Here is a 25,069-nt window from a genome sequence, read left to right on the forward strand (position 1 = left end):
ATCAACGGCGTCTTTTCATTACGTGTGCATGTTTGACATGAAACCAAAGAGAAGATCCATCATTCGTAAAAAGATTAAGAATAGCCAGTTACTTTAACTGTGAAGGACGGCGAAAAATACGAAAAAAATGACTACCTGTAGCGATGAGGAACAATACTTTCTTTCAAATGGATAAAAAATCAAGGCGAGAAAGATTCGAACTCGCATGGACGGCGCGAAAAGCCAGTGCTTTGTCCACTTTTTTTTGAACTAACTCACCGAACGTGTTTCAGTAACTTATTTATTGCTAATTTTACTTGCTTGTGCTTTAACTTGCATTTTCTAATAACTTATAACGACAGGGACACGAATACAGAAACATCGAGGGCAGTTAAAAATCATAAATACTGTCCCACCGAGAATCGAACCCGGGACACCATACACCAGAGGCGCATGTGCTAGTCACTAGACTAGCGGGGAGGGCAACGCTTAGCACCTCTGTCCTAAGGGATTACGACCACTGTATTGCCAGCTATCACTTCTGTGGGTTGTATACTATGATCACATGTTCCTTCTTTGCTGAAAGAGTTAAACCTACATTCTATGTAATACATGAGGTATTTAGACCTACATGCTCTTCATATAATGTAATAGAAGGGCCATGCTGGGAATAAGAAAAAGAACATTCCTTGGACGAAACGGAAACTATTGGCATCAGAAATATTTATCTACGAGGCGTGCGCAGTAGTATATTTCAGAATAGTTACTGTTTTGTTCAGCAAACGAAGAAAGGGGTATAAAAAAGCAAAAATGTCGCGTCAACGAGATCGACCAGAATTGACACAGGCGGAAGCAGATGTGTAGTAATACAACTTCTTGGTTAAATTGATAATTGGTTCTGTATCCTGTAGTAGATTGTATCACAACTTTACGGGAGAGCAGAGAAAGACTTACTAACTAACGCTATCATACAGTAAGCTTTAGTAACACGATCATATAGACACAAATGGATGTAACTGTGAGTACTTCAACTTGGATTTAATGAAAGCCGTTTAGATATTCAGTGGTTTGCAGGGTTGTATAAGGCACAATACAATTCTTCATACCTTAGCTTCCAGTAGCTAGATACAGGCAATTTCTGGTTAGATACTGAAATTCCTGTCAGATTTTAATACATGACGTATTGCAGGATACAAAATGCTTTGCATTACTTGTTTGTTTGTAGACAGCTACTAGCTTAGTGTTCTGAAAGGTTGTGTATAAACTAGATATAGCCAATTCCGGAATTATTACTTTCCGTACTCCCGAAAGTAAAACCGGACAAATTCCGGAATTCGGAAAATTCCGATTTTGAAATAATTCCGGAATTCGTCTAATCCGGAATTCGGAATTAGACATTTCTGTTTTCGTTTACATCCCGGAATTCGGAAGAATTCGACACCGAAAGAGAAATTCAGAAACAGGAGGTAAACTGAGAAAAAAGGGTAGAAATTGTTAAAGTGGAAACAAAATACAAATACGAATAGGGATGAGCACGAGTCGAGCCAAAATACGACTCGACCCGAGTTCAATTCGAGTCGAGTCAAAGGTAATTTTCTTGAGTTGAGTTCCGAGCCAAATCGCTGTTTTCGAGGTCGAGTTTCGAGTTGAGTCAAGTTTGATAATGGCTCGCTTGCTCGTTCAGCTCGTTTTGAAATAATTGCCTGATTAGAGTGGAAAGCGAAAGCCATAAGAAATGTAAGCAGTAATGTGGAATACTTTTATTGTTGCTCACGACAGGGGTGAATCTCGTCTCGTAATTTTAGTGCATCTCGTGAGGCAATTTTAGTGTATCTCGTCTCGTCCAGATAACGAGAAGACAAGAGTTTGTTTTTATTATTATTATTACGAGAAAGCCTCAAATGTCGTAATCACCAATATAGGGTAAGAGGGTACAATTTCGAACACTTTAGAAACTTTTTTTATTTTCGGACAAACTAGACGTAATAACAGGACAATTTTTGGTAAATACAAAGTTTGTAATCTATGTGTTGCGTTACAGAAATATTAAGAAAAAAGCTCTGTTACAATGTCCATAAACATAATTTTTTTGTTAGCACAGAAATGTTCAGATTTGTACCACATCAGGTACAATTCCGAACACTGGTAGGTACAATTTCGATCACACACATTTTCCACAAATAAATTGTTTCTTACCTTGTACACCTACGCACACTTCATGATACCACACTTGGAAAGACTGGCATCGTATGCAGTCGCCTTTCACGACAAACTCTTCACTGTAATAGCTCAACTGGCAAAAGCCATATATGTCCTCATTTGTTGGAGTTAATGCCCTGCTTCTTTGTGGCTGTCTTGCAACTTGAAGCATCTTTCCTGGAGTAGGCCGGTTAACAACACAGAATTTCTTAGCCTGTACTTCAACAATGTGAGCGTTGCTTGTAAGATGGAGCGAGGTTAGGAGTTTTCTTTTACGTGTAGGTTTCTTCTCAGGAGTTTTGAGGATGTTACGAACCAATGCATTTTCCTGAGAATCGGAGGGTTTTGGGTGTAGGTAAGAGAATTGTAGGTTTGTCTTCGTCTTGTGACACAGGAGAACCTGAGGTATTTGGTGTGGGTGAGATAATAGTGAGTCTATCTTGATCTTGTGATGTAGGTGAATCATCAATTTTCGATGTTCCTGGTACACAAATGTCATTAGTTTCAGTGTTATTCCTAGAGTGATATATTTCTTCCGAAGACGATACGAACAGGTGGGAAGGAGCAAATTTGGACTTTGGAACAGTGTCGTCCAAAAAGGGCATGATTCCAGTACACGCAAAACCATTTATGGCCGAGCCAACAGAAGGTGCCTCGTTCCAAGCCTCGCAAAAGAGAGGATTAAATCTGAGCTTCGACAGAGCCTCGTTGGGGTGGCGATGTTGCCAGTTTGTTGCTTTCCTGTAATAGTGTGTCTTCAGAGACTTGAACAAAGTTCTATCTAAAGGTTGAAGAACGTGCCTACTATAAGGTGGTAAACCCACGAGCTGGATCTCATTCTCCTGGCAGAATTTCAAAGCATTGAAATTGATGTGGCTTCCATGATTGTCCAGTATAAGCAAAATTTTACCAGGAGTTTTGTATGTACAAAAACGTTCCAACCACCTAAGGAAAAGCCCTTCGTTGATGTAACCAGACTCGCTCAACTCTGCAACTGTGCAAGGTGGCAAACCATCATTGAATTCCGGGCGCATTCTGACACCTTTGAAAATGATCATCGGTGGAATATAAGAGCCAGAAGCATTGCAACAAGCAACGACTGTCACGTTTTCCCCTTTTTCAACGTTGGTTAGTGACACGATCTCACTCTTTCTTTTTTGACTTACTATTTTCATGTGTCTGTTATTCAAGGGAATCCCTGTCTCATCCATGTTGTATATGTATTGAGGTTTATCAAACAAATTAAAGTCATTCATTACACCTTTCAGAATTCTAAAGTAATTCCTCACTTCTTCTTCATTCATACCTGCAGCTCTAGCTCTCGATAGTCCTTCTGGTTTCCTCAAACTTATGTTTAGATGTCTTTTCATAATGGCTTTGAACCAGTCATCACCAGCTATCTTCCCATCTGGATTCCATGGGTGCTGAACTCCACAGGCCACATCCACATCAAAAGCAGCACGTTTTACTTGCCCGGATGTAAGTCCTAATCCTCTACTCTCGAAATACACTTACCTATTCACCAAAGCCTTCTCTGTTTCTTCCGATAGTACTGTGGGATGTCCAATTTTGCCTGTTATCGGTGGAGTAAGTCCAATCTGCCTTTCCTTTTCCTTGCCTACACGGTCATGAAGAGTGCCTAGTGGAATGTGATACAATGCCGATGCCCCTCTTAACGATAAATCACCCGATAAGACTCTCTTCACTGCTGTTGCCATATTAGAAGGATCCCACAAAAGACGCTTTTTCTTTTCAGTTTTCCGTCGTGGCATCTGTTATGACAAAACACGAAAGGCACACTGAGAATGGTAGCACAACTGGCTGATATGTACCTTCAACCTAGTGTTCAGAATTGTCCCTTATTGGTGTTCGAAATTGTACCTTTCGCTATACTTTTTCTGCAACTAAACAGTTACAAATGCTGCTCGTAGACGGCATCTGGTGTACCATGCTTGTTTCCATCATGGACCGTGCAACATACTACAGTAAACTAAATACAAACATTTCGCAATTTAAAGCAACAATACAACGTAAAACAATGAGGTATTTTATAGTACGACATTTTCTAAGGTTGATATACACACCTTTGCTTGAAGAAAAATTTCTGTACGGCCTCAACAAACAATTAAACACAGATCTCGATCAGAAACAAACAAGCAAAGGAGTCACTGTCAACGCCATATTCTTCACTCAGTGTTGGGAACTGTTGTATTTCGAAAAATGGTGCAAAAGCTTACTGTGTTCAGAATTGTACCTGTTCGAAATTGTACCCCCTTACCCTAAGTATATACTGTAGTTCTTAAAATCAAGGCTGAGACCTGCACGGTCGTATTCTTGAGCCCAAGCAGAAGACCAACTCGGGTAGTGATATCAACCAGCTCGGCTCGTATCAACTGAGCGAACACCTCCAGTCTGATCGGCCCAATTGAGACGATAACCTCAGCCGGCTCAGTTGCAACGAGCCATCGACTCAGCTTAATTAAACCGATGGCTCGAGCTTTCTCGGTTGGGATGGGTCACCTACTCGGCTCATGAGAACCGGTTCGAGCCAGCTAAGTTGAAACTAGTCCATCGGCTCGGTTCGACTCAGCTCAACTAATCCGATGGCTCAAAATTGGCTCGGTTGGGTGAGCTGTTGGCTCGGCTCACTTTTCGGTTCGGTTCGATAGTGAATGAGCTGTAAGCCGAGCCGCTCGAGCCGTTGAGAAGCCTAAACTCGGTCCCAGCTGTTTTGAACAAGTTTGGCTGAAGCCTATAACTTTTAACAATTTTTGGCTCGAGCCCGCATACTTGCCCTTTCGGAACTCAAACCCAGAACGTGACCGATGTCCTTGCCTCCTGAAGACTTCTCGACGACCGAGATCGACAGTCAATTATCTTTTACTATTCAGATATAAACCACATATCTTTTAAAGATTATATACTGTGTTGATATAATAATAATAATAGTAATAATAATAATAATAATAATAATAATAATAATAATAATAATAATAATAATAATAATAATAATGGCATTAAAAGTTTTAAACTTGCCCTAAAATTTGGCAAAACTTACTTAAAATTAGAGATTTCGGGGAAAGGGTTCCGTACCTTCAAGACACACCTCTGCAACTACCCGAATTTTAAACTCGAGCGTTCATTTGAAGTTTCATGTAGACAGTATTCTACCGTATGTTTTAAGGAAAATAACTGTAATAAATATAACTGAATATCACGCAACAGTAAGGCATATAATAAACTAATTTTTAGGATATGTAGAGGTAAATATAAAAGCTTTGCTACAAAATACCTACACAAATCATAATTCAATGATCTCTGAAATACAATGTAACAAAATAGTCTGAGACTCAGTCTAGAGAGCAATTGTTACTTAAAGAATGGACATACACTATTTCGAGAATCGAAACAAGACGGGAAATGTTTACGATACTTTCCGTCTCGTCTCGATTCTCATCTCCAAAGCGAGACGAAAATTTTGAGTTAGCCTTGTCACGTCTCGAATGTAAAATGTTAATTCTCATGTTATTTTGTTTGTTTTAGAAACGAGATGAGAAATTCCTCTTCTCGTGGGCAACATTAAACCAAACCGAAATATTGTTTCCAAATGTCACGTTTCTGCTTGTAATGGTATGACCTGAGCGATAATTGGCTCCTAGCTTTTAATCTTCTACGAGATAATAATAATCAGTATTAGTTTATTATTATTAATATTATTATTCCTGAAGATTTAATAGTTCAAGTATTGAAACATACGAGTATTCATATATCTGAATATAATAAAACGTATGTCATCGCCGATCAATTGACATCAAAAATCCTAAAGTAACAAAACAAAAACAAACAAAAAATGCGACGTGCATCCGCACAAGCACCTTGACCACTGAACCGCGATCGCTACGCGGCGAACGATTCGCCTTTAGTCTGGTTACGTTAGGTTTCTTTGTCTCCGCTTGCAAACTTGTATATCATATTTCTTCGATTCAAAATATCTTTCGTATTTCTTTTATGATGTCGGTAAAGTTTACATTAATAACTTGAGTTGTTCTTAAACCGTTGGTTCACAAGTTTGTTTTTTCTCCACACGAAACTACAGATATGACAGATTGAATTCTCATATTCTCCATTTCTTTCAAAGCAGTCGCCATTACCTGGTCAAAGGCTTATTTCCGCCACGGAATTCAGTTAAACTCCGGATTTCAGAATTTCGGAAGTCGGAAACAATTCGGAATTTAGAAAATTCCGGAATTGAGAAAAGCTCCGGATTTCGAAAAATCCGGATTTTGCCGAATTCCGGAATATTAACGAAATCAGAAATTTCTAAATTCCGGATTTTTCCGAATTCCGGAATTATTCCAAAATCGGAATTTTCCGAATTCCGGAATTCGTCCGGTTTTACTTTCGGAAGTAGGGAAAGTACAAATTCCGGAATTGCCTATCCCTAGTTCATACACAACCTTTCAGAACACTAAGCTAGTAGCTGTCTACAAACAAACAAGTAATGCAAAGCATTTTGTATCCTGCAATACGTCATGTATTAAAGTCTGACAGGAGTTTCAGTATCTAACCAGAAATTGCCTGTATCTAGCTACTGGAAGCTAAGGTATGAAGAATTGTATTGTGTCTTATACAACCCTGCAAACCACTGAATATCTAAACGGCTTTCATTAAATCCAAGTTGAAGTACTCACAGTTACATCCATTTGTGTCTATATGATCGTGTTACTAAAGCTTACTGTATGATAGCGTTAGTTAGTAAGTCTTTCTCTGCTCTCCCGTAAAGTTGTGATACAATCTACTACAGGATACAGAACCAATTATCAATTTAACCAAGAAGTTGTATTACTACACATCTGCTTCCGCCTGTGTCAATTCTGGTCGATCTCGTTGACGCTACATGTTTGCTTTTTTTATACCCCTTTCTTAGTTTACTGAACAAAACAGTAACTATTCTGAAATATACTACTGCGCACGCCTCGTAGATAAATATTTCTGATGCCAATAGTTTCCGTTTTGTCCAAGGAATGTTCTTTTTCTTATACCCAGCATGACCCTTTTATTACATTATATGAAGAGCATGTAGGTCTAAATACCTCATGTATTACATAGAATGTAGGTTTAACTCTTCCAGCAAAGAAGGAACATGTGATCATAGTATACAACCCACAGAAGTGATAGCTGGCAATACAGTGGTCGTAATCCCTTAGGACAGAGGTGCTAAGCGTTGCCCTCCCCGCTAGTCTAGTGACTAGCACGTGCGTCTCTGGTGTATGGTGTCCCGGGTTCGATTCTCGGCGGTACAGTATTTATGATTTTTAACTGTCCTCGATGTTTCTGTGTGCGTGTCTCTGTCGTTATAAGTTATTAGAAAAAGCAAGTTAAAGCACAAGCAAGTAAAATTAGCAATAAATAAGTTACTGAAACTCGTTCGGTGAGTCAGTTAAAAAAAAGTGGATAAAGCACTGGCTTTTCGCGCCGTCTCTGCGAGTTCGAGTCTATCTCGCCTTGATTTTTTTTTATCCATTTGAAAGAAAGTATTGTTCCTCTTCGCTACAGGTAGTCATTTTTTTCGTATTTTTCGCCGTCCTTCACAGTTAAAGTAACTGGCTATTCTTAATCTTTTTACGAATGATGGATCTTCTCTTTGGTTTCATGTCAAACATGCACACGTAATGAAAAGACGCCGTTGATAATAATAATAATAATAATAATAATAATATGAAATATTACTAGCTAACTCGCGTGTGTATTTGGACAATATAATTTTATATTATTATGTAAAAATAAGTAAGGCTGACTGGTGCCCCCCACCTAATTTTTTCGATGCACCTTTGGTCTCATCCCACGATCACCTGTTCTCTCGATATAAGTTATCGACATTTTTCCTAAAGAGGGCTCTGCCGTGGACTCATGACTCCTCATGACAATGATTCTTCGTTCATTTTGCATTGAAATCGATTATTTTTCTGAGTACTATGAGTGCATATTGTCCAACGTTGCTCCCATCACTACACAATTTCCCGTTCTCTCGATATAAATTGCTAATATTTTGTTTGTAAGGGAGATATGGCGTTACAATCATTACGTTTGAAAAAGAATTGAGGAAGATATTGCCTTGCCACAAACAACACCTATTATTATTATTATTATTATTATTATTGTTGTTGTTTTACTTACCACTAATGTTGCCTACCTTTATTTGCAATGCAATGTGTTACTAAAAAGCAAATCAAATAACACTCCTCGCTATTCATGCTCCCGAGCGCGAAATACATGATTTACAGTTCTCTGTGTTAAGGAAAAGCACATTTATTATATTATTCTTTCAAATAACACGTTTCACTAGTTACTTCACTTTCAATGTGTAATTTCATATCATCACTAACAATCATCTTCCTCCGATACGAAAATAACCCTCCTTCTGCAACAACAAAAAAAAAAGCCTCACCGTAGCGAAAGGGCGTGAATCTTCTTTAGGCGGTTAATCGGGTTCAATATTTCAATAAAAGAGGATAAGTCCCTGCACACAAATATTTCAGTAAAGGAGGAAAAGTTACTCAAACTTTCTGAATACCGGTATCTATTTATGGCCGAAATTTGGTTCCCTTGGAACTTTTTAAGAGTTTGAAGGGCCGCCATTTTGAACATTTTCATCTGATTATTCTGGTTAACGAACTCATCAAGATATTTCAACAATTAATGTTCGTGCCAAGTTTCGTCTCACTCCGCTGAAAATTACGGTTGTTATGGCATTCACAAATAGCGTTACATATACAGATAGATAGATAAATAGACACATAGAGGGAGAGAGAAAAAGTGTGTTGCCCCCTTCTCGCACCTGTGCTACGTCAGAACTAAACCGGGCGTCTTTGCAAAATGTATTGACCAGCCTAACCTAAACACAAGCCTTTTACTTGCTAACGTAGAAACGTGGTCGAGAAGTGTAAGACATGTAGAAATTGTTTTTTAATAACCATGAGTATGGATTCGAACCCCTCCACTTCCATGTTTTTCTTTTTCCTTTTTGCAGCTACGTCGAAAAGTTCAATTTTTATTCTTTACTAATTGCAAATGGCGTTTACATTCAAAATAAGAGGAATTTTGGTGGCATTAGTTCGGATATTCTTCTCTTTGGAAATGAAGAAAAAAAATAAAAGCAATACGCAAAGACAAAAAGTATTATCAGTACTAAATATTACCAATAATAATTGCCACGAAAGACTAAATACGACCTCTTTTACCATCTCTCATGAGCTGTATGTATTATTAACAAAAGAATTTAAACACTACCTTACCGGAGATTCGAACTGGCGTCCTTTGCATTTGTGAGCCAGCACTTTAGCCACTACACCAAGATAAGGGCATGCTGAAAGTTTAGTTGTCGGTGTATTTATTGTAATTATCTTTTATGTTCCCACTTCGACAATTCTGTCTCTTTTTTCTGCGTTTAACAGCTGTTTCTGGCTTTCTCTTTCGGTGTTGTACTTTATTTACACTATGCACTATTCCTATTCCCAGCTGCAATGTCTTATTCAGACTGAACTTTTCTTTTTGCCCCTCTGTAAATATTTGATTGATTTAATTCTCATACTCTCCACGAATGGAGCGCAGGAATGCCAGACTCGAAAAATAGGTGTACATTTACTTTCTTGACACATAATACCATTCTAAGATAGCTTTGTTTTCAAGTTTAGTATAGTAACATGTGCAACGTTAACATGATGGAATCTGTCAACAAAACATAGAGAACAGATCGAAATCATACGGAAGTCACTTCTGGAAGAAATTATGGAAAGGAGTTAAGTGTCTGTTTATGAAGAAAGCTGTCTTGGTATGTTATATAATATATAATGTTATATAATATGATATATAATATTCACATACAGAAAGACTCAAAGATACCAAGACTGTCGTTGAACTAGATAAAAAACGACGTTGTAAAAATATCTTCAAGTTTTGAAAGTTGTTCTTGATTCGGTCTTTGAACTACAATAAAGTGTTACAATACAAATGAAGAACCTTTCAAACTTCCAACAAAGAAAGTTTGGTCTATATATTTTGTGTTTATCCTTTTGTTTCTAGAAACAGCTATTTTAATACTTAGGAATAGTGGTGGAATGCCTATCTCAGGTTCATGGGATCCCTGGTTCGATCCCAGCTCAAGACAAGTCGACTTTATGGTAGGCAAGCACGGTGTGCGAGATTTTTCTCGGGGATCTCCCGTATTCTTCCACTTCTTTTATTCCGCAATTTCCTTTATCATCATCATCATCATCGTGGTCGTCTCGTTTAGCCATAGTGCGCTATCGTGGGATGTTAATTTTTTTTTTTAAAAAAAGGAACAATACTCAAGATAAGATAGACAAAGGATAAGGAAAGTTAGTTTATCTTACTGTAGAACTGATAAAAGAAAATATGATTACGGTAGGCAACCCAGACGTAATTTGAGGATATTTATTAAAAAAATATTTAAATTAAGTGTAGATTGAAGTTCTGTTAAAAAACTGGAAGTGATGTTTATGAGAATTGGTGTTCTGGTCAAATGTTAGTCATTAAAAAACAAACAAATAAATAAATAAAATCTTTCTGGCAGATCGTACAACTATGAAGTTATCGTAAGACGGGGTTACTTTCCACATCAGAGGTAACTTTGCACAAAATATGAAGAAAGCTGTACAGTCGTCTGTCTGAAAAACCGTGAACTGTAAAGAGAAAGTTTCAACTGCCACCGTAAGATAGAACATCTAACTGTATTTTGGCTATAATGTTGCCAGTTAACATCAGTTCTAATTACCGGAAGGGTTTGTTGTTGTAGAGGTATAAAAAGCAGTCATTGTAAAGGCCGACAAACTTTGAAAGATATCACGTACAAGAATTTCCGTCAAAGCTATAAGTCAATTTCGTAGAGTACTACTGTGTATAATGGGACTTTGAAGTAATAGTTATAATTGAAATGTAAAACGTCTTAAAGTCATAAAAAAATTAAAACTATGAGAAGGCGGTTCCAACCTCTAATCGGGGTTACTTTGCACCAGTCCAAGTAACTCCTTAGATAGGAAATTATTACTGCTGGTACCTTTTGCCTTCTAATTTTAAGTAAATTTCCTATTTAAGTAGATCCCGGAATGGATTTCTTGTTGGAAAATAAATTACGAATAGTGTCGGATCCAAAAAAAAAAAAAAAAAGTAGTTTGAAAAGGGCTTCACTCAGAAAGACTTCGTTGTTTTTTTTGTTTTTTTTTTTTTTTTTTTTAGAAATCACTAGACTTTTAGGGTATTTTGAAGCGTACACGCATAGCAATGACTAATATTAACCTTTTTAAAAAATCATGCCATTTGGGTGGTCTTACGCCTAAAAGCCCCAAACTTCATGAACCTTCCACTGATTACGGTTCTTGGACATAAAGAGTAACCATGCCAAATCAGTTCACGGCATTTTTTTTTTCCTGTTCCTGAGTAGGCATATTTGTGGGACATATGCTAAACTATTAGAATGTGGTGTCTGTGCCGGTACCAGAAAATACATAATTTTCTTTACAAATATCGAAAATTCATACTAAGTACTGACAATACCAGTACCATCACTGTAATATCAATATTTGTGGATTGCATGCAGTTTTGTGTACTTGGTAGTGAAATGTGTAAATACTGAAGGGAAAACATTGCACAGAAACATCATGTTCGTATGTTGAACATACTTTTCTGTATGTAATGCAAAGTATCCTCACCTATGGGGTTAGTTTGCACAATGTTATATTTCAACAACTATGCACTTGCACGAATGATTTCCTTATTTAGGAAAAGTGGGGGAATAATGACCCCCGGAGCAAGATGGTCATTCTTGTATATAACGGTGTTTCTCTGGTGACAGAGAACTGGTACTACTGCACAAGTCGTAGTTAGTGTGGCGCAAAGTGTTGAGAAAGGGAGACGTCGCTTCCTTTAACAGCATGTGAAATAATCGGAGAAAACCATTTTCATGGTACGTCGATATAAGGTATGTAGTGAATATTCTACCTGTTGCTGAAAAAAGTAATTACTTGAATAAAACATGTTACTCACATAGATAGTGATAAAGGTTTGGCCATCAAACAATCATGTATGATTTCCTTGTGGAAGATGGCGGATAGCAGATAAAAGGGGTTTTGCAAGTTATATCGGGATTGGGGCAAAATGGCCCCTTAAGATCGTACAGGGGACGAAGATATCCTATGACGAGTTGACCAGGGTACCATACAACAGCGATGAATTCTGATGAATTAGGAAACTAGCATTTCCTTATCGAAACAGAACATAATTTTGGTTAATATGTTTATGTTCCAAGGATGAGGCCATTTTATCCACGAGGGTGGGGCAAAACGGTCATTTACAATAGGTCAATTTATTTGCACATATAACTTGTTTGGTAAAACTTTCACACCTTACACCTCTTTACATTTGTAGAAGAAAGAATAAAAAATATTATACCGCAAAATCTTAGACTTTCCATTCATAGCAACGTTGCTATTTCAATTTTAATCTTAAGGTGTCCATTATGCTTCCACCTCCCCTATATCTAGCTATTATATGTTTAAAATACAGTGTTCTAAATCATTACATTTGTAAGTAACATACGATTTTCTTGAAAATTTCTTAAATCTGATGCAAAGTACGCAAAGTTTTACGCTAATGTTTTAAGTTAATATAAAGTGGTACTTTATAAATCTACCATTAAAATTCGAGTTCCTTCTGTAAGCCATGGTTCCTATATATTTTCATAAGCTTAGGTTAGTTTTAACTTGAACAGTGTTTATTCTAACAGAATCCCTTCTCTTCAGGCTTTAGCTAGCGTGCGTGTCTCTTGGTGCATGGGAAAATGGAAATGAAATAAAATATTTCAGTTTAACATCCCATGATTATGCCCTTTAGGCTAAGTGAGACAGACGATAAAGACACGTGAATGATTGAGAGAATTGGTGGAATGAGAAAGTGGGAGGAAACGGAGTACTTGAGAAAACCCACGTCCACCACAAACTTACTTGGCTGTGGAGCGAACCAGGGACCCCACGCACCAGAGGCAAGCACTCTACCACAGAGCCATTATGGCCCCGCTTGGTGCATGGGGTTAGGGGTTCAAATCCTGGTGGGACCGCTTTGAAATTTTCATTGATTTAAAGTGCCTTTCTGATTTCACGTTAAACTGTAGATCCAAGTCTCCTTTAACCTCGATGGCGAAAAGAAATTATAAACTCCAACCAACTAACAAAATGTAACAGTAAGCGTTAGTGTTAAAGATGAGTCATGCACATCTTCGACCATCCTTTGATTACAACTGTAAGAGAAAAAGTATTTATTTGGCATGTTATACTTGGTTTAGTATTATAATTAATTTGATAAATATAACAGTTTTCGATTGTTCGAAAACACTTTTTGCAAAGAATACATAGAAGAATTTGGATAGAAGTGGCCCTTCGTGGCCAAGTATGTAACATGCATGCTCCCGTGTTAGATTGCCGGTGAAACTACTTGTTTCACATACAAAAGCGAGTAGTTGCTTGGATCTTACATTAAACTGTAAGTCCCGTCTCACATAGCATCGAAGCTGAAAATACTGTAAACTCAACCAAGGAAGTTAACTTATAAATTCAGAAAATAGAATAAAATCTTAAATAATAATTATGTCCTGTAGGCTAAAGAAAACGGAGCGCTTAACGAAAATTAATAACTATGAAAGAATTAGTGGAATGATAGTGTGGCAAGAAAAGGAAAAACTTAGAGAAAACACACGGACACGATGTTTTCTTTCACAAACTCGTCTGATCTGGGATCAAATTAAGGATCAAGGTGAGTGATCTATCACTTAGCAATCGTATCCCCAATCAGGATGTAAATATGGAGGCCCTGTTATAAAATGGCCAATGATCAACATATGGTTCTCACGAAATAACTTCCAATATAAAAACAGTGATCCAAAATCGACTTTTTACAACTTTAAATATAATATATAATATGAAATAGTAGAGTCAAACAAAATGATAAAATTTGATCAGAAGTCGTAATAAAGATAGAAGTATAAATGACGAAACAAGACACTACCTGAAAATAACAATAATAATAATAATAGGTAATAATAAAACACATCAGGTAAAGTCTACAAATATTTCCTTCAGAGAACATTAAGTATTTCAGCAGCAGCTACAAAAGCGTGGATACAGACACTGAAAAAAGATTAAGCTCGACAAAACCTGTGGTCAGTCCGAAACGTTCAAATGGGACCTTAGTATTCTGGATATACTGCCGAATATTCAGCGACATGTCACAATCTTTACATTAAGGACGGTTGACGTCACAGACGTCAGGCTCAATTTATCGGGTCTAGGTCAAAACCCCCACAGCCAAAACCCCCACACTCAAGAAATGTCAAAACGCCCACACGATCGGTCATAACTCCCACACAAATGGACAAATCCCCCAAACGCACGAACGGTCAAAACCCCCACAGCCAAAACCCCCACACTCAAGAAATGTCAAAACGCCCACACGATCGGTCATAACCCCCACACAAATGGACAAATCCCCCAAACGCACGAACGGTCAAAACCCCCACAGCCAAAACCCCCGCACTCAAGAAATGTCAAAACGCCCACACGATCGGTCAAAACTCCCACACATAGCAACGGTCACAATCTCCACATAAATGGACAAAACCCCCACACAATCGGACAAATCCCCCACACTATGAAAATATCGTGATTGCACGTCTTTGTTGCGGCTCTTTACGACGCCCACTTTAGTGTTTCTGTGATTACAAAACAGTGCAAGAAGAATAGTTGCAACATCGGTTTAAGTGGAATAAAAAATTTATTAAAAAGTACAAGGGCAAGACATACAACCAGGATCATTTCAGAGTGTGGGAGATTTGACCGATTGTGTGGGAGTTTTGTCCATTTGTGTGGGGGTTTTGTCAATTTATGTGGGGATTGTGACCGTTGCTATGTGTGGCTGTTTTGTCCATTTGTGTGGGAGTTATGACCGTTGGAGGTTATGACCGATTACCAGTGTGGGTGTTTTGGCTGTGGGGGTTATGACCGTTCGTGTATTTGGAAGATTTGTCCATTTGTGTGGGGGTTATGACCGATCGTGTGGGCGTTTTGACATTTCTTGAGTGTGGGGGTTTTGGCTGTGGGGGTTATGACCGTTCGTGTGTTTGGGAGATTTGTCCATTTGTGTGGGGGTTATGACCGTTTGTGTGGGCGTTTTGACATTTCTTGAGTGTGGGTGTTTTGGCTGTGGGGGTTTTGACCGGTTCCCAATTTATCATGACGACTAGCACGCAGCATTGCCTGCTAATTACTCAAAATAGGTTTCACAGAATGGTGCTTATTTTCGTTGGTCTGGTTAAAAACCAACTTGCTAATGAGAGCGAAACCGTTGGACGAAATATCTACACAGGAAGATATTGCTCCAGTGCAAACACGTGCCACTGTGGTTTATTGACTGCTGTGTCAACACACTTGTTTCTCCGAATGGCGACTTGTCTCGAGCCAGGTGCAGTTGGTGTGTTTAGTAAAGGTATTCTGCAGGCTTTTAATAACGTCTTGCTAGAATGCAGATAAATATATGACGTAGCACTGATAAGAGTACGATAAAGGGCAAGTTTAACTGCCGTTAGTTCAGTGGTAAATATAGGAGTATTAAAGAAAGTAGGTAAATGTTTTAGTATCTCGTAATTTATTGTTGTAGATAAAACCGAAACATTTAGTATAGAAGATGGGTATTGTTTTTCGGAGTGAAGAAGAAAGAAGTTCTGCCATAACCTATATATTAAGAGCACTTGGGAAGTCAGCTGTAGCAAAACTCATTGAATCCTCATTAAGTGTGACTAGACGCAGGATTCAGACAAGGGAACCTACTGATAGCCTTGTAAGAACGGTACCCGTTCGTCCAAAACAAAATATTCTTTAATTTAAAATATCTTTGAATACATGAAACATGGATTTACAGTTTAATGTGAGTCAGATTCCAGGTTTCCCGCGCTAACCGCGGGAAAGCTTAGTTCTAGACCATAGAGGAGCCTACGTAAATGAGTTATTCATTCATATTGTTTGTCCTTACATAATTAATAATATAATTTATTATTCATAGAGCTCTGTTTGTACGTAGTCTAGTTATTAGCATTCTTGTCTTTACTCGAAGACATGTTTGAACCTGGACAAAGCATACACAGATATGGTTTGGTACCGCAATGTATGTACTACGTGTATATATCTACGTCCAATTTATTCCCGGTGTATAGTCACCATCATCATCATAGGTATTCTGCCTTTATTGGCAGGTCACTTGAAGCAGCTGAGAAGCTTCCATGCTCCACGGTTCTCCGCTAACCTTTTCGTCTTCGCGTATGATCTTTCTGTTTTAATATCAACCATTAATTGTAGTCTCCTTCGCCCCCTCCCTCTCTTTCCCGCCACCATACCCTCTAGGACATCCCTCATGACACATCTCTTCTTAGGCAATGTCCCAACCAGTTTCTCTTCCTAATAATATCTAAAAGTGTTCTTTTCTCACCCACCATTTCTAACACTCTCATTCGTTTTCCGCTCGACCCAACTAATTCTTTCCATTCTTCTCCACACTCACATTTCGAAGGCTTCTAGTCGATTTTCGTCACCTTTACGTAATGTCCACGTTTCCGCCCCATACAGTACAACACTCCACACGAAGCATTTTATGAGTCTTTTTCTCAACTCTTTATTCAAGGTCCCACAAAACAGACTTTTCTTTCTCCTAAAGGCTTCTTTCGCCATTCCTATCCTTGCTTTTATTTCACTTCGCATTTCATTGCATTACTAAGAATACTACCCAGGTATCGAAAACTATTCACTTGTTCTATTTTCTCCCCTCCTACGTTTATTTTTGACACAGACCTCTTCGTTCCAATCACCGTGGATTTTGTTTTTCTAACATTTATTTTCATCCCATATTCTTCAAAGCCCTTTCTCATATTTTCTAACATTTTATTGATTTTCTTTTCAGATTCTGCAACAAGCGCCATATCGTCTGCAAATCTTATACATCTAATCATTCTACCTCCTACCGAAATGCCATCATCATCATGTAGGCTCTTTTTCACTATCTCTTCTAGATAGACATTAAATAGTGTTGGCGAGAGGCAGCATCCTTGTCGAACTCCCATTCCAATTGCACTCTCTTCCGTCAGTTCTTCCCCTATCCTAACACTTACTTGTTGGTTCATGTATAAGTTTCTTATGAGTCTTCTATCTTTCCATTCCAACCCTATCTTTGTTAGAACTCCCAACAACAATTGCCAATTCACGCGGTCAGAAGCCTTTTCTAGATCAATAAATACAACATACAACTCTTTCCCTTTTTCTATATTCTTTCACCGATCACCCTTAATAATCCAATAGCATCTCTTGTGCCCTTGCCTCTTCTGAACCCGAACTGCTCCTCCTCAACATCTTTATTTTTTCTTCCATATAACCTTCTGTTCAGTATTCGGAGCAGAATTTTAGCTACATGAGATATGAGACTAATAGTTCTATAATCCTCACATCTCTTTGGGTTCGATTTCTTGGCCATCGGTATCATGATAGTTTTCAGAAAGTCTTTTGGCCATTCTCCTGTTTCATATATTTCATTGTATAGTCGCCACAATTCTTTCTTTCCCTTGTCTCCGATATTTTTAATGAATTCGATTGGTATGTTATCTATTCTGGTTGCCTTTCCATTCTTAATCTCGGATATAGCCTTTTCAGACTCATCCCGAAGAATACTAAACCCTTTATCACCCTCGTGTACTTCATTTTCCACTTCAACATTTAGGCTACACGGTCTATCCCTACTCTCATATAAGTCTTGAACGTATTCTTTCCACCTTCCTATGACCTTATTTCTCTCGCTGACTACCTTCCCATTCTTATTTTCTACTCCCATCATAATATTCCCTTGTTTCCTCCGAAATTCCATAGATTTCACCTCCTTGTACATTTCCTCATATTTCCCAACTCTTTCTAATTCTTCAATGTCCTCGCATTTTCTGTTGTAAAACTCTCCCCTCACTCTGTTTCTCTTCGTAATTCATTATTTAACTTTTTGTACATCTTTCTGCCCTCTTCTGTATCAACCTGTTTCTACATCTTTCTCTCCCTCATTTTTTGCAACATCTGCTCTGTAACCCATGGTTTCTTAGCAGTTTTTTGTTCGCGATAACCTATTGCTTCTTCTGCAGCCTGCTGTAAGCAACGTTTAATATGTTCCCACCGTGCGTTACTACCTGCGCCGATCCTTTCCTCGTTTGAACATTTTTCTTCGAATTTTTCAACGAGTGGATTTTTTATTTCCTCGTTTTTCAACTTTTCGGTATTCAACATTTTGTTACCTACTTTTCTTCTGCCTACATTTTTCAGTTGAATATCTACTTCGGCCTGCACAAGATTATGATCAGAGAAAATATCAGCCCCAGGAAGGGTTTTCGCGTTCCTTAAGCTATTCCGATACCTGTCCTGAATCATAACATAGTCTATGTGATATCTTCTTCCGTCTATTGGTGATTTCCATGTAAACATTCATGCCGTTTGAGTAACATATTGTATGTATCTGTTGCTTGACTTCTCTTAACGCATATATTACTTATGATATATAAATGAGCCATGTGCAACAACCGGCTCCCGGGACAGTCCCGGCCCACTGAAGTCTTTCATCCGGCGCGCGTGATCCCTTTTTGGAAATATATTTGTTACAAAATCTTAAACTGAATAGAAAATATTTCCTGGATAACTGATGTCAACTTTGGAAAATATCATTCGCGTTGGAACATTTAGTGTACCACGGAAAATTGAGAGAGTAATTCAGAACACGAAGAATCAAATTCGGTACTAAAATGATAAATAACAATATTTTTCTGCTTTTCTTTAGTATATAAATATTTTAATTACCGTTAAAACAATTTTTGTGTTCCTGTGATGTTTGTGTACAATGAATGGGTTTCCCCATTAAGTATGGCCATTCGATTGTTATGAAAATTTCCCGCTCAAGCCAAGTGAACTTTGTGGTAGACAAACACCGTATGCGTGGGTTTTCTCAGGGTTCTCTCGTTTCCTCCCACTTTCTTCATTCCACCATTGCATTCATTTCTCATCATCATCGTCCCCTTTAGCCTAACCGGCAAAACCGTGGCCATGGTACGTAAAACTGAAAGATTTCATTTTTATCTGTTATGAAAATGTTATACATTGTCTTATACGGCCCTCGACGGCAGTAAGTTCTGTGATTGGCCCATCCCCTGTTCCAACTTGCACATAACTGATATAAATACTGTAAACTCTGAGAAAGTACACGAAAACAACAACACAAGCTCGTGATCCCTAGGATTGGACGAGAGACCAGAAGTGAGTATGGCACATTGGAAAAAAAAGAAGAAGAAGAAGAAATGTAGTGAACATTCAGACTATCACGACTTTCCTTTATTTTTTCTTTTCATTCAGATTGTGGATTCTTCTGTCCTTTTTCCTATTTTTACTTTTTTGTGCTAACACAAATTCTGAAAAGACAGAATTGAAGAAAAGACAATATAACACCAGGAAAGAAAACGTAGAAAGAAAGAAAGAAAGAAATGAAATTACGGAGCGTGCGCAAATGTCTCTAAAACCTGTGAATCGAGTTTGAAGGTAGAAGTGGTAGGCATTCGGGAGCGCTGCTCTAGTCAGTGCTGTCCGCTTTGTCGTGGAGTGTTGGTGGTGAGTTCCGTGAGTGATTCGTTGCCCCGAGAATCGTGTGCGTAATTTCACGTGGATGATAATAATAATTATTAGCTCTTGAATTTTTGTCTCTGTGAATTCAGTGTAGAACTTATTTTCTTTTATTTGTAATTGGTTCTTAAATTTATTTTGTACCTGGAGGAAAGTGCATAACCAGGTATGTTTCTTTTAAAATTATTTTTTTCTTTTATTATTTTTAACTCGCATATAAAGCGATATACTACAATAATATTGAGCAAATAAAAATATAAGAAAAGCACATTATAAAATTCTGAGTACCTAAATAAAGAAAAATCAAATTTTTAAAGAGAGTTCCCATAATGTATTCTCAAAAATGTAACTTGCTAAATATATAGTATACCTACTACTAATTTCAAAAGTACGGGATATGACTTTAAAATGAAGGCGACGAATATTTTCCAATTATTGTAGGTACTGATTTTACATGGATCAATATTGCAGTGAAATATTAAAAATACACGACTTTCCTTCGTTGACAAGTTAAAAATAACAATATGGTTTGCTTCACTTGGTTTTATGTCGGAAACGAGCTTAATAAATCTGAATGTTATCATTTCGTTGCGACCTTTTTATTGCCTACACTCGGAAACTTTCAAAACATAATTTGCAAAACTAAACACAGTGTTATTAACAAAAAGCTGCGTTGCGAATACTGAGTTATCATACTTTCTTAGGGTTTCAGCTAAGCTGTAATTTTCTCAGCTCAGGAGAAATCAAATTTTACGAAAATTCTAATTAGCATTCGCATCAAAATCCTGAAGTTTGCTTCAACATTCGATTCAATTAAATAATACTATATTTGTATATCGGAAAAACTATTTTCAAACTTCAAACGTTACTACTCTCTCTCTCTCTCTCTCTCTCTCTCTCACACACACACACGCACACACACACACACACACACACATATATATATATATATATATATATATATATATATATATATATATATATATATAGATAGATAGATAGATAGATAGATAGATAGATAGAAAATAGGAGGCTCCTATAGTGTCTAACTTCCTAGTACCGGCCTGGTATTTGACGTATGAAACATATTAGGAATGAAAATTACAAGATCAAAGATATTTCGTAATGGTACAACTTCCCTGTATTTTTTTTTTAGTTCATAATTTTAGAAATACATAAGAATTTAAAATTCTAACAGTATCATATTAAAGATGGATTAAGTTCAGAAAAGGTAATACCAAACGTAGGACATGAAGGATTTAAAATAAGTCCAACAATTTGAAGGGCGACGTAGGCTCGGTACTCTGCACGCCCCTAACGACATAAACCAAAACAATCGGTAAATTATATAGATGAAACTAGGAACATACTTATAAAATTTTCCATATGTAGTGTATAAAAATATTTATTATGGAGAGAGAATTTAGCTAAGGTATAAATACAGTCGAGATGATTAAAAAGATGTTGTGCAAAAAGTTGAGCAAATATATTACTAGGAGAACATTTAAAAGTTGAACCGATTTATAATAAATTGAAGTCAGCTGAATTGTTATTTAAAAAAAAAATAGGATGAGCTCAAAATAAATCTACATGAAAGGTAGCCCATGCGTAATATTCTATGAAGTTTAAATTCAGTTCCGCTTTAAGTACGTTAAAATGATTCTATACTTTTCTATGATTCATGTCTAATAATAATAATAATAATAATAATAATAATAATAATAATAATAAACTAATATATTCTGTCTGGTCTGGAAGCTAAAAGATTATTCATGGTTTGTGTACGAAATATTTATATGTTATTTTTGATTGACATATTGTGAAGTGTTATCATGTGTACTTTGAAATTTGAAGTTCCTGGTTTCTACAAACATAACACTTGTTTTAGTATTCAGGTTAACACTTATCATATGTGGAGGCATTCTCTGCTTACTGTTTCCCAATCTCATTGATCAGTTGTTAATAAGGAAAGTCCCATTCCCAATTACTTAACAGCGTACTTCTGCTGGAAATTCTCTTTTTGTTCCTTATTTGATAATTGCGTGTACGTTACATAATAATTCCGTGTACGTTACAAAATTTGAAAGTGGAGTGTTTTCAAAATACAGAAACCTATCGCACAGAGATTGAACATAAACAGTTATTTTCTTCTTTAAAATTAATATACCTTTTATCTTAAGTTAGGACATCATTTACCCGTATTATGTATTTGTGAACGAAAGAAAGAAAGAAAGAAAAAAAAAGCTGTCATGCATATTGATATAAATAGACCACATTTTTTTTTTTTTGCACTATTAGTGAGAATGTTTAACACTATAATGAAATGCAATCACTAGCATTAATGAAACAAAATTTTAGAATATATTAAAATATAAGCCTGCTTTGAAACAAAAATATATACGAGGGTGGTTCAAATATAAACGGGATTTTATTTTTTTTAATTCATTTATTGAATACCACAAGAAATTTACAATTTATTTTTCCACATAGTCTCCTCCTTTGGAAATCCATTTGTTCCAGCGTATGGGCAGCTTTTTGATCCCTCATCGTAAAAAGAACAGGGTCGTATCATCAGCCAGTTGCACACGAACTCTTCCACACTCTCGTCATCTTCAAATCGTTGCCCTCCTAGAGCTTCTTTAAGCGGTCCGAACAAATGGAAATCGCAGGGCGATTAGTCCGGGCTGTAAGAAGGATGTTCAATTGTAGTCCAGTGCATATTCTGTAGCTTCGAGACAGTTCGAGCTGCAGTATGGGGTCTCGCATTGTCGTGCAGGAGGAGGATCTGTCGAATCGATTGGTCTCGTCTTTTGCAGCGATATGCAACTCTCGTCTTGTTCAACAGCTCGCAGTAGTATTCAGCATTTATTGTGCATCGCTCATGTAAAAAGTCAATCAGCAAAATGTCTCGCTGATCGAAAAAAAAAATGATTGAAAGAACCTTGCCAGCTGATAGTCGAGTCTTGGCTTTCACTGGTTCTGCCTCCCCTTTTCTCCGCCACTCCTTACTGGCTTGTTTGGATTCAGGAATGTAGTGGTGAACCCATGTTTCGTCGCAGGTGACGATCCGACTCAAAAATGCATCACATTCTTCCGCAAACCTTGCTTTAAGCCTCTGACAGACCTCCAAACGTCTCAACTTCAGATTTTCGGTCAAAGGGTGAGAGATCCATCTGGAACACACTTTAGGGAACTGTAGGTCGTTTATGATGATTGCTTGACAACTCCCATAGCTGATTCCGACTTCTGGTACTGTTACTCGTCGATCGTCGTCAATAATGCCTGTAAGCGCACGAATGTTTTCGTCTGTAATGCTGGTTCGAGGACGGCAATCGTGTTGCTGATTTTCCACACGTTCTCGTCCTTCCTTGAACTTTTTATGCCAGGCATATACACGCGTCCTTGACAATGTTTGATCCCCGAACTGTGCAGTCAATCTCTGGCAAATTTCTGCCTCTGTAACTCCTTCACGAGGAAGAAATTTTATAATTATGCGTTGCGCAGTGAAGCGGTGCACCTGTTGCTCCGACATCATGAGCGGTACTGACGAAATGGCGGGAAATATCTAACAGCACGTTCTCTCCACTCCCAGCGGTCTCGCCTAAACATAGCAGAAGCGCGCGGCCAGTCCTACCAACTGTTGATGTTCAGGAACAAAAGTCCCCTTTATATTTGATCCCCCCTCGTAAATATATATTTGCTATAAGAGAATTGACATTTAATTTCTTATATACTCTTGAAATGAAACCTTCCATTTTAAGGTCCCACGATTATGCCCTTTAGGCTACGAGAGACGGATGATTAAGGCAAGTGAATGATGAGGGAAGGCGGATTGGTTATGTTGGAGGAAACGGGAGAACCCCGAGAAAATCCACGGACAGAATGTTATCCACCATAAATTTACTTGGTCAGGGATTGAACGAGGAACCTAATGCAGCAGAGGTAAGTGCTCTACCACTAAGCCATCGTGCCCCCTCGTATTCGTATATTGTAGAGTTTTTCAATATATAACAAGTTCGTTAAATACTTCGTGCTTTAATCGAAGCCTTCAGCATTTCTCTTAATGTGTTCAGGAGAGACAGGTGTGTAGTCGTGAAACAAAAAAACGGAGAATATACTTCCAAAGGACTTTTGCTATAGTGCTCGAGTTTTAAATCCTTATTCAATACCAAGGTTATGAACGACACGACCTAGTATTAACTCCATACCATAATAGGAGATTGAACCCCGTGCAGTTACAGGGCTGGATTAACCCACCTGGAGGCCTGGGGCTAAAAAAGATATATGGCATCTCCTGACTTCAACTAATGCATTTCTGTGAAAGTACAGTAGGAAAGTTAAGGGAATAGTTTTGGTATATTTTATTTTATGATGGTGATTGTATCTTCATGATTCTTTTTAGATAGCCAGTTGAAATTTTGATTAGAGTGGAGACCCGGGGCTATAGCCCCCCTTAGTCTCCGGCCCTAAGTCTTCCTTAATCCGGCCCTGAGTTGGCGAGTGCACATTTCATCATGCAAAATCCATTCCTACATTCAAATGGCATTCCCACCAATTATCTCGCCTCGGGAAATGCTAGATTATAAGGCTACGTCACCGACCCCGCCTAGTTTTAGCTAAAGAAGAGAAGTAGGATTACTAGGATAGAAGGTGTTCCTTACTCAGATACTATGCGGAAATTTTCATTGTATACCTCAGTATCTGCATTTCCATACTCCCATTCTTCGAATCTTAATTTTGACATCACATGATTTTGCAGCGTCGGATTTACGGCTAGGCAAGCTGCCTAAGGCCGCAGAGCTCAGCGGGGCTGCAAGATTAAAAAAAAAAAATCAACGTTTTGAACAATTTCATTACTGGACGGCTTATAGCTTGCGCCAAATGAACCTTGTAATGGACAAACACCTTGTGCTTCGGTTTTCTCGGGGTTCTCTCGTTTCCTCCCACTTTTTTCATTCCACCATTTCATTCATTTCTCATAGACTAATCACCATCTCCTTTAGCCTATTCGTCATAATTGTGGTACATAAAACTTAAAGCTTTCATTTCATTTTGGAGTGCTTATCACGGAATAGTGTAGTAGCGGGCGAGTGGCCAGTGGTCTTAAATTGCCTAGGGCGGCAAAATACCTAATTCCGCCG

At 37.8% G+C, this 25,069-nt stretch overlaps 1 protein-coding gene across 3 annotated transcripts in view; it reads left to right on the top strand.

The window, feature by feature from the left end:
• The window catches only part of LOC145668129 (atrial natriuretic peptide receptor 1), a 2,711,550-nt gene that overhangs the window by 779,584 nt on the left and 1,906,897 nt on the right, over positions 1 to 25,069 (top strand). The window contains exon 1 of one of the 3 annotated variants that reach the window (XM_081735692.1): positions 19,861 to 20,094. The exons of the other annotated variants lie outside the window; for them this stretch is intronic. The gene's annotated coding sequence lies outside the window, so the exon portion shown is untranslated. Of the gene's footprint in view, positions 1 to 19,860; positions 20,095 to 25,069 lie in introns of those variants that run through there. 3 annotated transcript variants of the gene reach the window in all.

Source organism: Thermobia domestica, chromosome 13 (assembly GCF_964235325.1).
Source record: "Thermobia domestica chromosome 13, izTheDome1.hap1.1, whole genome shotgun sequence".
Classification (NCBI taxonomy): domain Eukaryota; kingdom Metazoa; phylum Arthropoda; class Insecta; order Zygentoma; family Lepismatidae; genus Thermobia; species Thermobia domestica.